Source organism: Alnus glutinosa, chromosome 10 (genome assembly GCF_958979055.1).
Source record: "Alnus glutinosa chromosome 10, dhAlnGlut1.1, whole genome shotgun sequence".
NCBI classification, from domain to species: domain Eukaryota; kingdom Viridiplantae; phylum Streptophyta; class Magnoliopsida; order Fagales; family Betulaceae; genus Alnus; species Alnus glutinosa.
In genome coordinates, this window is record NC_084895.1 from 1,665,277 (window position 1) to 1,679,792 (window position 14,516).

A 14,516-nucleotide genomic window follows, 5' to 3' on the forward strand; every position below is an offset into this window, starting at 1 on the left:
CCCCCCTTCCTCTTTTCTCTTCGTCTTCTCTTCTATTCTTCTTCCTTCTTCTTTGTTCTTCTCACCGATCACACAGAGAGACACGAGAGAGTGAGATGGAGTGATTGAGAGGGAGTTGAGAGCAGAGAGTGAGATCGAGACAGAGAGATGAGACCGATAGAGAGAGATCGAGAGACTGAGAGGGAAAGAGAGACATAGAGTGTGAGATAGAGGGAGACTGAGAGATCGAGAGAGAGTGAGAAGGAAGGATCCGGTGGATCCGTGAGCTGGAGACCCGACAGAGAGAGCAAGGGGAGCCGATTTTCGGCAAGCCCGTGACCCGCAACCCGCCAGACCCGAGAGAGAGAACCCGGGCGGTTCGAGAACCCGTGACCCGTTTGTGTGAAACCCGAACGACCCACTGAACCAGAGACGATCCAGCAGCCTGAGACGTGATTTCCGGCGAAGACCCGTTAACCCACGAAGGCCCGTAACCCAGAACCACTCGGACCCGCGACCCATGACCTGCTGAACCCGTGAGGAAGACCCGGTTCTCCAAGTGCGGTTTCCGGCGACTTTTCCGGCAGAAATCGGAGGCGATTTTTAATGGATTTTGAGGAAAATCCCCAAGGTATAAATCCTATAATTTTGTGGATTGGTTTGATTTTGTTGGGTCATTGGTTGATGGTTTCCGAATGGTTGTATGTGGGTGATTTGGTGTTTGTTTCGGCTATGCATGGTATTTAGGAATTTATGATTTTGTTGGATGAATTCACTGTGTATTATGGCCGGTTAGTGATAGTGTATTCACTGTGGAGGGCCATGATTATAGGTTGATGTTCAGTTAGGTATTCTGGCTAAACCATGCTCTATTATGTAGTTCTTTGATTATGTATATATGTAGAGATTTTAGGTATGTTTTGATGATGGGTTAAGATAACCGAATGAATGGTTGTTCTTCTTTGGGGTCTCGGCAGAATTAATGTTGGAATTTCCTTGGGGGCTTTTGATGCAATTTTAATGGGTGTATTTTGGTTAAATCAGAAATTGGGAGTTGGATTTGTGGGTATGCGGTTGGAAGATATTATTGTTGATATTGATGGATATGTAGTTTTAGTTGTGATGAATTGTTATGGAATTGTAAGTTAATGAATATGTTAGCCTATAATTAATGCTCTATGGTAGGTTGTTGGTGCTTGATTGGAAAGTGATTTTGAAGGGTATTTTGATGGAAATCCGAATCTGGACTTGAGAGTTATAAATTGAGTATTATGCTTATGGATAGGAGTTAAGGCTTTGATGGGTGGATTTTAATTAAGTTTCCATAGTGTTGTTTTGATGGATATCCGGAGTTGATTTTGAGGCTTTTGTTATGTCTTTAAGTTGATGTTTGATTTGTATGGTTTTTATGGGTATTTCCCTAAGCTAGGCTGAATGGATGATAGGGGTTATAATTGAGAGTTGATTTTCAATGAATATTGATGAATTGATGTTAGGCTTTGGTGGAAAGTATTTCCAATTAAGAGAAGTTAATCTTTGTTATGTAAAGGATGTGATTTAAGTTATATTACTAATTTTTAAGTAATTGAATGGAAGTGTTGGGTTTGCAATAAGTTGTTCTGATAGCCACATGAGTATGGATTATTAATGGTTGTGTGATCCCCTAAGTGTGTTGTTTAGGGAGATTATGTTAATAGATTATTGGTGATTATGATTATGAGATGTTGAGTACTAGTAGATATATTTGGTAATGACTATGAGCTTTGATTGGTTTGGATGTTAGAAAAGACATGATGATGAATTAATGTGTAAAGGGTATTAGGACAGTGTGAAACGCCTAGGTGTATTAGGGTTGTGTTAAATTTAGTAAGCCTTAAATATACAATGTTAACTTTGTAAATAAGCAATGAGCCATTTAAGGGTGAAACAAAGATAATGAAATGCAGCAACAATTGATAAGCTAGTAAAATAATAAACACACCATTGTGTTACTAAACATGATAAATAGGAACCTAAACCTAAATGATAACTTAATAATAGTTTAAGATACTTAACTAGATTTAGACACGGGTAACACAACGTGTGAGCACGCGGGTAGTTAGGATGTTATAGAGTATGAGATTCAATGGCATAGTCTAATGCTACCAATGTTTGTAGGCTTGTGTCATGATTGGAGACGTAGACTTGTTCTCCAATGTAGAGTTCGAGTAATTGGAATCCAGTGGAAGTTCGAGTAAGGAGTCTAATGCAGTCAAGGTGGGTATTCCACTTACTGAGAAAATATATATTTTTATATATATTGGATTGATAAAAATATATATGTTGTTTATGAATCCGAACCAACCATATGATGAAATGTATATGCTTTGAGATGATTTGTTTAGTTTCGATTATGTTTAAACTATATCAATGATGTTAAAGAGATAGTGTATGAGTAAAAAGTATTGAATAGATTTAAAGTGTTAAGTTCTGCGGTTGAGATTTAAATTATGCAAATTGTTTGAGAACATGTCATGTTGAAACTGTGTAGAGTTTATAAAGAAACTAAGTTTTGAATGTCTTCGAAATGATTGATAAAATGTTGGATTTGTTTAGTTTTGAGAGGACGTGATTTAACAACTGCATGATTTCAGCGTGATACAGTAGTGAAATATATACTGGTCAAGCACGGAACATTGAGCATGTAGTATAGAGCATACATATCAGAGTAACAGTATCAGCACATTGAGGCAGTATCAGCAACACATTGAGGCATGCATATCATGTATAGCATTGTTTTATGAGTGATGTTTTTATGCTATGAGTAGTTTTGCTAGACGTATTGGTATGCATAAGAGTTTTCATGAAAAGATCTTATGTATATTTTTATCGGATGGTCACATGTGTTAATATCATACATTGAACTTGAAAGTACATGGATACATGACTACCCAGGTGTGAGTAATGGCATGTCTATGAGTAAGAAGGTCGACTGTTCTTGTTCTTCAGGAAAGACGTGTTAGCATGATTGAGTTTAACTCTAGTGCTCTTATGATCTACTGACGTCAAGGCACGAAGTTGAAATACGATTAGAGATGGTGTTGCGAGTGTTTTGTTGACGGATGTTATCCTAGTACGGAAGAGTAAGATGCCATGTTCTTTGCTTAAGACCTATGTGTATACGTGATATCTGTGATGGAGTGATCGTGTGCACATATGTCTGAGCGACCGTTGAAAAGTATTATTATAGACGTTTCTATATGTAGAAATTTCCAAGGAGGGATGTCTGGAATTTCTACATATGTTCACAGCTATATAGTATGTTTTAAATGTTTTCTGGATAGTCGGTGTTTGCTGCATTAGCTATTGGTAAATTGTGGCTAATATAGTGCTCGCACGACTAAAAATAAAATAAGGTTGGTTCTTTGTGAAAACTCAGTTAGTCTTATACCATTGAGGTCTTAGTATGTTTTATGCTAAGGTGGTGAACTCATTCTTTCACCTATGCGGATGTGGATACCACCACAATCGTGTAAATGATGTTTCTTTGGCTGCAGGTACTTCGGTATAGTCGATGGGTCGGTAGCAGTGTGCTTGGGATATTATGACTGAAGCTCACCGCGACGGTTGTAATTGTCGGACCACGGGTTGTCCACTATTTTATAGGTTTGGTATAGCTTGTGACGTTTGTGTCACATATTCTTTGTAAAGCCATAGTTATTATGTAAATATAGTGTTAATAAGACTTAATCAGATAGATGTTAAATGACTCTTTGTTGTAATTAATTTGTAATAGATGTATAAGAAGTAATTTCCGCTATTCAGATTTATGTTTTCCGCTGCATAGATAGTTGTATGTTATACTCTGATTATCAAGTACATGTTATGGGGCATGTGCCATATGTTGGCTTTGCGACACGTAGTCGTGCCACTATGATGACTCGTTTTACGTTTTGTATATATATATATATATATAAAAAAAGGGTCATCACAGAAAATGGTATCAGAGCCATTGCCCAGCCTGAGATGGTGGGAGCGTGCACAAGCCCAATGAGGGACGCCAGCGGGGACGCTGGGTCCAAAGAGGGGGTGATTGTGACGTCCCACATCGCCTGGGAATGAGGATGTGCTTATATGTATAAAAAATGCACCATTTATGACACAACGCGTTTTAAAGCCGTGATGGCGATGAACCTATCAGAACTCCGCAGTTAAGCGTGTTTCTGTGAGAGCAATCACAGGATGAGTGACCTCCTGGGAAGTCTGGTTTGGGGAGCCAAAAGCTGACAATATTGTGTCATTGGGGGTGGATCGTTACACTATATATCTTCAATACATCTCTTTTTTTAATTAACCATTAAATCTGTAGTACCCACATATCTTTTCTAATAAATTATTGAATTTAGGTACCACAAATCCAATGGTTGATCATAAAAAGAAATGTATATATAGCATGTCTTTTCTAGTAATTGGAAAATGTAGAAAACTAGAGCGGCTTTTAGAAACGAATTTGCCAAATTTTGATATATTAAATTGACATGAACCTGGAACAAGTAGTGCTGCAATTCTTGGATTTAGCATGGGATCTGATATTTTTCTCCATTTCATGGTTGGAGTTCATTATTACCTTTGCAAATTCATTGATTGGATGAAGCTCTAAAATAGGGTTATGGCAAACAGATGTAAAAATATCTGATGTGGCAATAATATGCGTGGCATTAACGGGTATAATTGGGCGAACGTTAATGTCACGTCAACATTTTTAGACGATTTTGAACAGAAGAACCCAATTAAAAATCATGAATAACTAAGATTTAAAAACACATCGAATAGATTAAAATAACTCATTTACGTACTTATAGATTTATTTTATACTTTTACCTTTTAAATTTTGGTTGTCCACTTGTCCTTGAAATCCCTCTTACCACAAATGGTGCAGCCCACAATTTGGCCCAGTCATTTGCAACATTGGGGGTGGAATTTTTTTTTTTTTTTTTTTTTTCTTTCCTAATCAATATGGGGAGAAGAAAAATGGGGAAATATAACATTAAAGGAACACAAGTAAGGTGGGCAACCCCAACAAAAGCAAGTATTTTTTTTTGAAGGGCATTTCTCTCATCCTTTGAAGGTGTTTTCTGATGCCTCCAGCCTCTTTGATGACTTCAAAAGGCATAATTCAAGGGAGCATTTGGTGCTGGCTGCCAGTTCGGTTGGGTCTAATTTTTGTAAGATTTGGAGACCTCCAACTGCTACTTCTTTTAAAGTCAACTGGGATGCTTCTTTGAATATTAATTCTGAATTGGTTGGTTTTGGTTGTGTGCTTAGAAATGAGGAGGGCTTTGTTATTGCTGCCAAATGCTGTGTTTGTAAGGCAGTGGTGGACCCGGTGTGTGCTGAAGCTATGGCTGCCTTGATTGCTTTGGATTTTTGTAGTGATTTGGGTGTTAATAGTATTGAATGTGAAGGAGACTCACTGCAAATCATTAAAGGAGTGTCTTCTATAGATTACTCTTTGGACAGAATAGGCCATTTCCTGGATGCCATTAAACAAAAGGCAGCTTCCTTCTTAGTCTGCAAATGGAGTCATTGCTATAGGGAGGCAAATGAGGTGGCTCATCTTCTTGCTAGAAGGGCTTCTTTAAGGTGTTTTTCAAATGTATGGGTTGAGGATATGCCTTTGTTTATCTCCTCAGCTTCTGTTAGAGACCAAATGGTCTCTAGACTGTAATGGTCTTTTATTTAATGAGAAGATTTCCCTTGTTCAAAAAAAAAAAAGAAATCCAAAGATGGTGAAACAAGGAAATGATAGAGAATAGTCGAGAATGGGTCAATTACATGACCCGGCCCATCAAGAGAACAGAAGCGGCTACAGAGGCTGCTTACAGTGGGAAAGCAAAGGGTTCTAGAAGGAGTCATTGCGAAGAGTACAGCAACTGAGCAGCATAGAAAGAGGCTGAAGCCGAGCCAAAAAGAAAGTCTCCACTGTAAGATATTATTCCCTTATGTGGCCTTTATATCACATTTACGGTGTTTGCTATGTTTATTATTTTTTTTAATAAACATATACGGTATTATGATTATTTCTATTAATTTAGATTACCGTAAATATGGAATCTGTATTATGGTTACTTCTATTAATTTAGATTACCGTAAATATGGAATCGGTTAATTGATTTTAAAAATCAATTAACAATATTGTCTCCTTGATGGAAGGAAACAATACGGTATTTACCATATTTGAGGGTCCCTGACCTAGCCTATAAATAAACAGCCTGTGTACACCATCAGTACGGCAATTCGGTAATAGGCATAGGTTAGAAGATCCCTCAAATAATCTTTTTTGTTCTTCAGATGGATCGTGTAGACGCTTAAGCAAATATGGCTAGAGGTAAGCCTGAATCCTGTTTATTCGTTTTCCGCTGCGCATGTTAGATTAAATAATATGTTGATTATTTCTAACATGTGGTATCAGAGCCATCCTCTATGCTATTTTGCTTAGCATATAATTTTACTATGCGTTATCAATATTGAATCAAGTATTTTTATTGGTTATCAATATTGAATCAAGTATATTCTATTTGGTATTGTTCACTTCTGTTTGTCAATATTGTTTGAGCAATATTTCATCTTTTGTGACATGATAGAAACGCATTAGCGATTATTTTGTGAATATTTGTTGTTCACGTACTGTTTGTGAAAACCCATAAATTTGATATAACTATTTTTTGTTTTATCACTATTCTGTGTATTGTGATATACTACCTAATTTTGAGTTGTTGTAATCTTGATATGGGTATTTTCATAAAGGGGTGGTGGCTAGGGTTCCATTTTTAGGGTTTTCAACCCATCTGGAACATTACGGGTCGGGTTGGTTGGTGACTGGGTAGGGTTTCGACCCATTAAAGTTTTTGGCTTGGATATATTTTTCGGGTAGGGTTTTTTAAAACCCATGCAGTTTTGGGCCATTTAAGTGGGCTGACCTAGTTTGGGCCAACACTATACATAGACCCAGAGGCCTAACCTGATTAAGTGGGTTGACCCAATTGCCCAAATACAGTAGCCCATTTGGAGTCTTGTGACCCAGAAGCCCAACTCAATATAGTAGCCTATTACAGTAGCATTTAAATAAAATAAAAGATTTGGCTCATATGGGGTTCGAACTTGGGACCTTCATGTCTGTAAAGTGACAAGCTTCAAACCATTGAGCTAAGCCTGGTTTTATGCTTTCACATTAAGGTTTTATTCCTTTTATTATTTACAGTACTGTGTATTAAAATTATTGTTTATTTAATACATGAATTGAGGAATATATTTTTAATTGTTGAATTTATATTGTTTAAATATAAATTGCTTGATGCCTAGACCTAAGAATAATTAACAATACCATATATACTAGTGTGTTTACAGTAATATCTAAGAATGCAATGTCGGGGAAAGTTCTGGCAAGGAAAGTCTTGGGATTTAAGTGTGTCCGGTGTGACCCCCCTCACTTTCCTGGGAGCTCATCTGCTTGCACCTTGGAAAATGCTGTTTACCCCATTTAAGTATTGGTTTGTTATATTCCTGGGGCTATTAAGGGGGCATCTATAAAGTTGTTAGATGTTAATGAAGTAGCAATTATCATGATAATTTTGGGAGAGCCACAGCATCCCAATTTCGAATGACAATTGCATCAAGATTACACACACGTAATTATCATAATAATTATGGGAGAACCAAAGCATCCCATTTTTATATGATAATTACATCAGGATCACACGCATGAACCTCATAAAGATTTATTAAATGTTCATGAATTACAGCGTGATTATTATGATTTTGGGAGAGTCAAAGCATCCTAATTTTGTAATAATTGCATAAGGATCGTACACATGAACTTCATATAGAAAAAATTAACATCGTATTGTAATTAACTCATAAATTTAATTACCTATCCCCAAAGGGAAGTTTTTATTTTTATGACTTAATTAGAATGAGATAACAAATTTAGTATTAAAAGTAAAATTTCTTTCGATTGCCCAAAGGTACGAAGAATTTTATTTATTAATATTTAAATTTATTAGTCTTATCAATAAAGAGTAAATTTCATGCGTGATGCAACCTTTGCCCAAAGGTAGGTTGAAATTTACTATTTAAATTGGCATTGGCTAATTTAAAATAAAGTTATTTCATAGCATTAAAGTATTTTTTATTTTTTATATTCTTGGTCATTGCAGCTATTCGTATTACTCTACTTTTGGTAGTTTTATATTCCAATACTTTAAGGTAATATTTTTTCTGACTGAAAAATATTAATATGCTTTTTTATTTGGGGTGTTAAAAATTTTGGTGCTCCATGTGGACAAACCACCTACTCCCGCGGAATTAAGTACGCCACGTGAGATTATTAAGCGTTAACGGTGGGAGTGATTTAATCACTTAAGTTAGATGTTCATGAAATCTCATGTCACTAAAGTCATCAGGGATTTATTCCTGAATGTTTTAGAGTTAAAGTTTTATAAAGGTTGTTTATGAACATTTAGTAAGTTCAAACAAAACTTGGCCAGAACCCTAATAGAAAAAAGCTTTAAAGACAAACCTTTTACAGTTTCTAAAGTGTTTATAATCTCATTATAGGAATGAAGGAAATTATAGCTTAGCCTAAGTCTATAAAGATTGAGATTTTTTTGAGTCATTATTGGTCTATTTCATTTTTGAATTCTCTCTTCTAAGTGTAGAATTTTATCTTTTACTACACATAAGGATAAATGGTTAGTAAGTGAACTTCTAACCATATGTGTTCAAGAGAATCTATAAAGTGTTCACATGATTACTCATGTTAAGGGAAAGACCGATAAATGCAATCATGCCCAACACTTAAAGTATGAGAATAAGGTGCCAACAAAGTATTATGGCAATCAAGATACCTATTTCTCATGCAATAAGAAAAATTAAGAGCATATAAAGAAAGATTGCGTGAAGTATGAGAAATGACTTAAAATAAAGATAATCTCATATATCTAGTATGTCGTGAATCTCTTTTAGTGACTCATTCAAATATGTTGTGGATTGATTATGGTTTAACAATCCACGTTGTCAACACAAATGCAGAGTCTTTTTAAAAGTGAATAACACGTGTTTATAATTTGAGGTTGTTGGGATCTATAGGTTAATTTTGAGATTCAGTTATATTTTTTACCTAAAAAATTATTTATATTCCATAATCTTTTAGAAATTTATTTTCTAGTTTGGTTTGTTAAAAATTTCAATTTTATTTTTGAAATTTTTCTTATTTTAGGTGGAATATTGGTTGGGGTTTATTTAAAGTCTATTTAAAATTGACCTACATCCCAATTTTTGAAATAAAATTATTTGTTTGTTTCTGCATACTGATGTTGACGTAAAGTAGAGTCTTTGAGAATTTAAAAATGCTCTTGTTATGGCTTTGGAGATTGAAATATATCTTTATACAAAAAATAAAAGTCTGTAATTTATTGACTTTAGTACTTGTGTGGACTACATAAGGGAAAGTACTATACCAACAAGACCATTAGAGGTGCCAAAGAGAGCCTTTTAAAATTCTTGAGATCATGTACATTGAAATGTGTTAACCTTTCCATACTCATTGCCTAAATGGTCAGAGATATTTTTATCTCTTTTAGTTATGACCATATAAAGTTTATGTATCTCTATCTTCTAAATATTAAAGCTGGGGTATTGAATGTTTTTAATACCTATAAGGAAGAAGAGGAGAAACAATTTGAAGATCATAAGATCTAATATAGGCATAGAGTATTAAGGTAGGTACACACAAAGGGAAATGATTAGTAATACTAATCTGCTATTACCCTTATAGAGTAAAGCTTTGAACACCGTTGTGTATATGTTAAACAGGATTCCATCTAAGGTTGTCCTTAAGACACCTTTTAAAGTATGAAATAGATGGAAGCTTAGTTTAAATTATTTACACATATGGGGTTGCCTTGCTAAAGAGAGGATTTATAATCCTCGCCTTAGGAAATTAGATTCAAGAACAACCAGCGGATCTTTTATAAGCTATCTAGTAAACTTTAAAGGGTTTTATTGTTTTATTATCCTTCATATAATCCTAGAGTTGTTCATTGTAAAATTTCTAAAGGATGCTGAACCTAGTGGGGGTGCTCATTCACATAAATTGGAATTTGAGGAAGCACTAGAGTTGGCCAAAGCTCCTCCTTATAGAGGATGATTGATTGTATTCATGGAAAATCAGATTGATTATCCTGAGCCACAATCACTTCTAGAATAACCAACTCATACATAACTGGTTCAAAATCTATTCTCCCATTGCAAAATGCAGAGGAAGTAGAATTAAGAAAAATCCTATAGAATAAGGAGATCAACAATTCTTAGTGATCATGTTGTATATCTCCCAGAGTCTGATGTTGACATTGGACATAAAGATGATCCAAAATTGTTTTCACATGCTATGAGTGGAGAAAACTCCACATAGTAATTCAATGCCATGAAGTAAGAGATAAATCTATGGCTCAAAAGTCAAGCTAGACTCGTAGCCAATGGTTTTCTCATAAGAAAGGCATTGATTATCGTGAAACATTCTCTCCAGTGTCTAAGGATGGTTCATCAAGATGATCATAGCATTAGTAGCTTATTTTTGATCTAGAGCTACATCAAATGGATGCGAAAACAACTTTTCTGAATAGGGATCTTAAAGACAAGGTTTACATGAAACAATCAAAAGGTTTTATAAATAACAGTCAGAAAGCTTGCAAATTAAAGAATTCTATGTATGGGCTGTGATAGATCTCTCATCGGTGATATACTTTTTACAAGGTCAATGTTTTATTGTTTATTGAAAACCTTGTTAATTAGTATATATACTTTAAGGTCAGTGAGAGTACAGTAATCTTTCTAGTCCTATATGTAGATATTATTTTTTGCAAGTAGTGATTTAGGTTTGCTACATAAAGTTCATTTCACAAAACTTTGACATGAAGGATTTGGGTGAAACCTCTTTTGTCTTTTGACATAGAGATTCACAGAGACATAAAGAATATTAACATTGTCTCGGAAGGCCTACATTGAAAAAGTTTTGGGAAGATTTAGAATGAAGGATTATGCACCTTCAGTAGCAATTAAGAGGGACCAATTAAATGCAGATTAGTGTCCCAAAAGGTATTGGAATAAGGGCAGATGAAAAGTTTTAAGCGTCTGAATTATACATAACCATATGACTGACAATAAGTATATTGGGTCAATAAAGTGCTGCAAATAAAGTCTTGCGGTATATGCAAGGAACCAAGAAGTACAACTTAACCTAAGGATACCTTTCCATTTGAAGGTGGTTAGTTGTTCAGATTTGAGTTTTGCTGATTGTGTAGATAGTAGAAAGTCTATTTAGGGTATGTATATTTTTTATTGAGAGATATATCTTAAAGATGCAGTATGCAGACTATGGTTGCTACGTCTACCAAGAAAACTAAAATTCTAGCGTGCTATAAATTTAGTACACAGGCATGATGGTTGAGACATTTTGTTGAAAGTCTCAATATTGTCGATTTTACAGTTAGACCATAAAGATACTCTGCGGTAATTCTACTATAATCTTCTTTTATAAGAATAAAGAGTAGAAGCAGAAGTAAATCGACATCAAGTATTTCAGTACGAGAGATAACATTAAGAGACATAAAGGGTCTATTGAGCATATAAGTACTAAATTAATGATTGCGGATCCCATGACTTAAAGTTTACCGGTAAAGAAAGAATAAAGTCATGCGGAATATATGAGACTCATTAATTCATTTTCGCTTGGTTTGTCTCTTTTTTGGTCTATAGACATAAAGTTATGATAATAAAGATTTTGTGCACATTTGTTATTTTATCCATAAGGATAAATAAAGTTGGACCCGAATGACTTATAGGAAGTTCATTCATAAAGCTTGATTATCCATAAGGTACTCATGTAAGGAGTGTTTTACATTGTGATACATGGAAGGGACGACCTAATTTTATAATGGTTTTACCGCCATGATTCGTGTGAAACATTTCTTATCTGAGTGGGAGGATTCCATAAGTGATTGGCCAAACTAAAGAACCTAATACCATAAGGTCATGTATCATAAAGGCCAAGTGGGAGAATGTAAGATATTATTCCCTTATGTGGCCTTTATATCACATTTACGGTGTTTGCTATGTTTATTATTTTTTTTTAATAAACATATACGGTATTATGATTATTTCTATTAATTTAGATTACCGTAAATATGGAATCTGTATTATGGTTACTTCTATTAATTTAGATTACCGTAAATATGGAATCGGTTAATTGATTTTAAAAATCAATTAACAATATTGTCTCCTTGATGGAAGGAAACAATACGGTATTTACCATATTTGAGGGTCCCTGACCTAGCCTATAAATAAACAGCCTGTGTACACCATCAGTACGGCAATTCGGTAATAGACATAGGTTAGAAGATCCCTCAAATAATCTTTTTTGTTCTTCAGATGGATCGTGTAGACGCTTAAGCAAATATGGCTAGAGGTATGCCTAAAACTGTTCTATTTAATTTTCCGCTACGCATGTTAGGTTAAAGAAATAATTGTTATTTAATTATTTCTAACATCCACAGTAAAATAAAACAACACAAGAGCAGAAAAACTAAATCTAAATAAAATTATTTAGATGAATTCGGCTTCCATGCGGTAAAGAAAATTTCCGGACATCTGCTGTAGAAAAAAGTAACGGTCTAGATTCATCTTAATATATTTTAACTCAAACGACGTCGTGGAAAAAAAGGTTTTGATGAAAAACACCTTAACACCATTTCAAAGGAGGTTAAAAAAAAAAAAACACATCCACGTTGCCTCCTTCCACAACTTCACTATGTTCTCCCTTGTTCTTCACAATCTAAACAGAGGCCACCCATGAAGCTGGAGCTTCCTGCTTCACGTCCCCTGTCAATGCGGGTAAAAGATGTACGTACCGCAGGTCTCTCTTCCTCCGGTAGTGGTAGTAGGGCTTGCCTTTTAATTCCGCGAACTGGGTTTAGGGTCTGGTTCAAGAAATGGGATAGCTTGGATTTGAATCCTGCTTGGCCTGAACCGGTCATGGTCAACTCCTATCCCTTGGATCTCCATGGAGACAAGTGAGATCGTGGAGTAACAAGAATTGAGAGCAAATTGATTCAGACTTGGTTTGGGAGCTTAGGCCTGAGAGCCAACCACGATTGTCTGTTTCTACATTTTTTGTGAGTTTTAAAGAATAACTAAAAGAGCTACCTTGACGCTTAGACATACATTGAAAGTTGTCGGCTTCTGGGTCACAATATTTTTGCGAAGTGTTAGTGTGTGTTGTCTACTCCGGCATATGGCATGTATATATGACATATGTGCTTGAGAGAGAGAGAGATGATTATGTACGTGTTGAACTTTTAGAGAATACGATTTTTTCACCGGCCGGATCCAACCGGAATTTTTTTATACCAAAGGGTTAAAGTAAGGATAAGTCGTTAAAATACTTTTTAAATTTTTTAATGCAATTTCAAACACACTCTAAACTTAATTTTAAGGAAAATTTTGAAAATCAGGAGGCCATAACCCTCTGACAAACACTAAACGAATGATTAAAAGTAGTTGTTTTAAAAATAAAAAATAAAAAATCAACCCAATATATAATACTCTAATGTTTTGTAGGCAAGCTTATATAGGACAGAGTCCACTGAGACTTTATTTAATACTGAAAATATTTTTCTTGAAAAACAATACAAATTCATCACTTACCAATACAACTAATTTTCAAATTCATCGTTACTTATTTTGCGGGATCCACATGTCCATTTTTTCTTTGCCCTTTACGTGGTGAAAGAGAGAGCTTTTAATTTGTGGGTTGATTGAACGTGGCCAATTCTGGTAGGTCCCAAGCCACGTGATTTGAGGAATAGTAGTACTGCTATTGCCCCTGGGCCTATTTCTTCCTCGACGACTCGGCTGCAGCCTTCCTCTTTGAGTCTCTCCCTTCTCCTTCAAGGCTTCAACCCCCCCTCCCACCCAACCTACACAACATGACTGAACTTTACCGACTTCTTTCTTGGCCATTTCCGACTACTTTGACATTCAATAAATTTGGATGAATGTTAATGCCTCTCCTTTTTTCTAGACTAATTTAATGTTAACACTTTATTAATTATGTTCTTTCTTGGCAAGTGCAACATTTGGTTCTTAATCACTATGATACCCTGTAGTTATTAGGAATATATTGTGTACTTCAAGGCCTGAATTCATTATATTATAAATTCATTTGGCTTGTAAAAAAAATAGAAAAAAAAAAAAAAAAAACCGCTTAGCATTATTGATCTACACATGTCAGGAATCTTTCTTTTGTTTGGTTAAATTGGTTCATGTAGTGTGCCCTGATGACAAACTGGTATTTGGAGTTTAAAGTGTGAATAAACACTGGTCGTGGTAAGAAAAAAAATGTCATTACTGTCATAAAAATTAACAAAATCCGAACTTGAACAACATGAACTTGTTTGTTTTTTTTGCTCATATCATAGAATGTCTAGTCAGTTTTTAAAACT

The 14,516-nt window shown here is 35.0% G+C and overlaps 1 long non-coding RNA gene across 1 annotated transcript; it reads left to right on the forward strand.

Moving 5' to 3' along the window:
- Positions 1 to 12: 12 nt before the first annotated feature.
- LOC133880106 (uncharacterized) lies at positions 13 to 3,802 on the forward strand. The gene is made up of 2 exons (XR_009902189.1): positions 13 to 610; positions 2,137 to 3,802. It is a non-coding gene; the product is annotated as an uncharacterized LOC133880106 (long non-coding RNA).
- Positions 3,803 to 14,516: the final 10,714 nt, after the last annotated feature.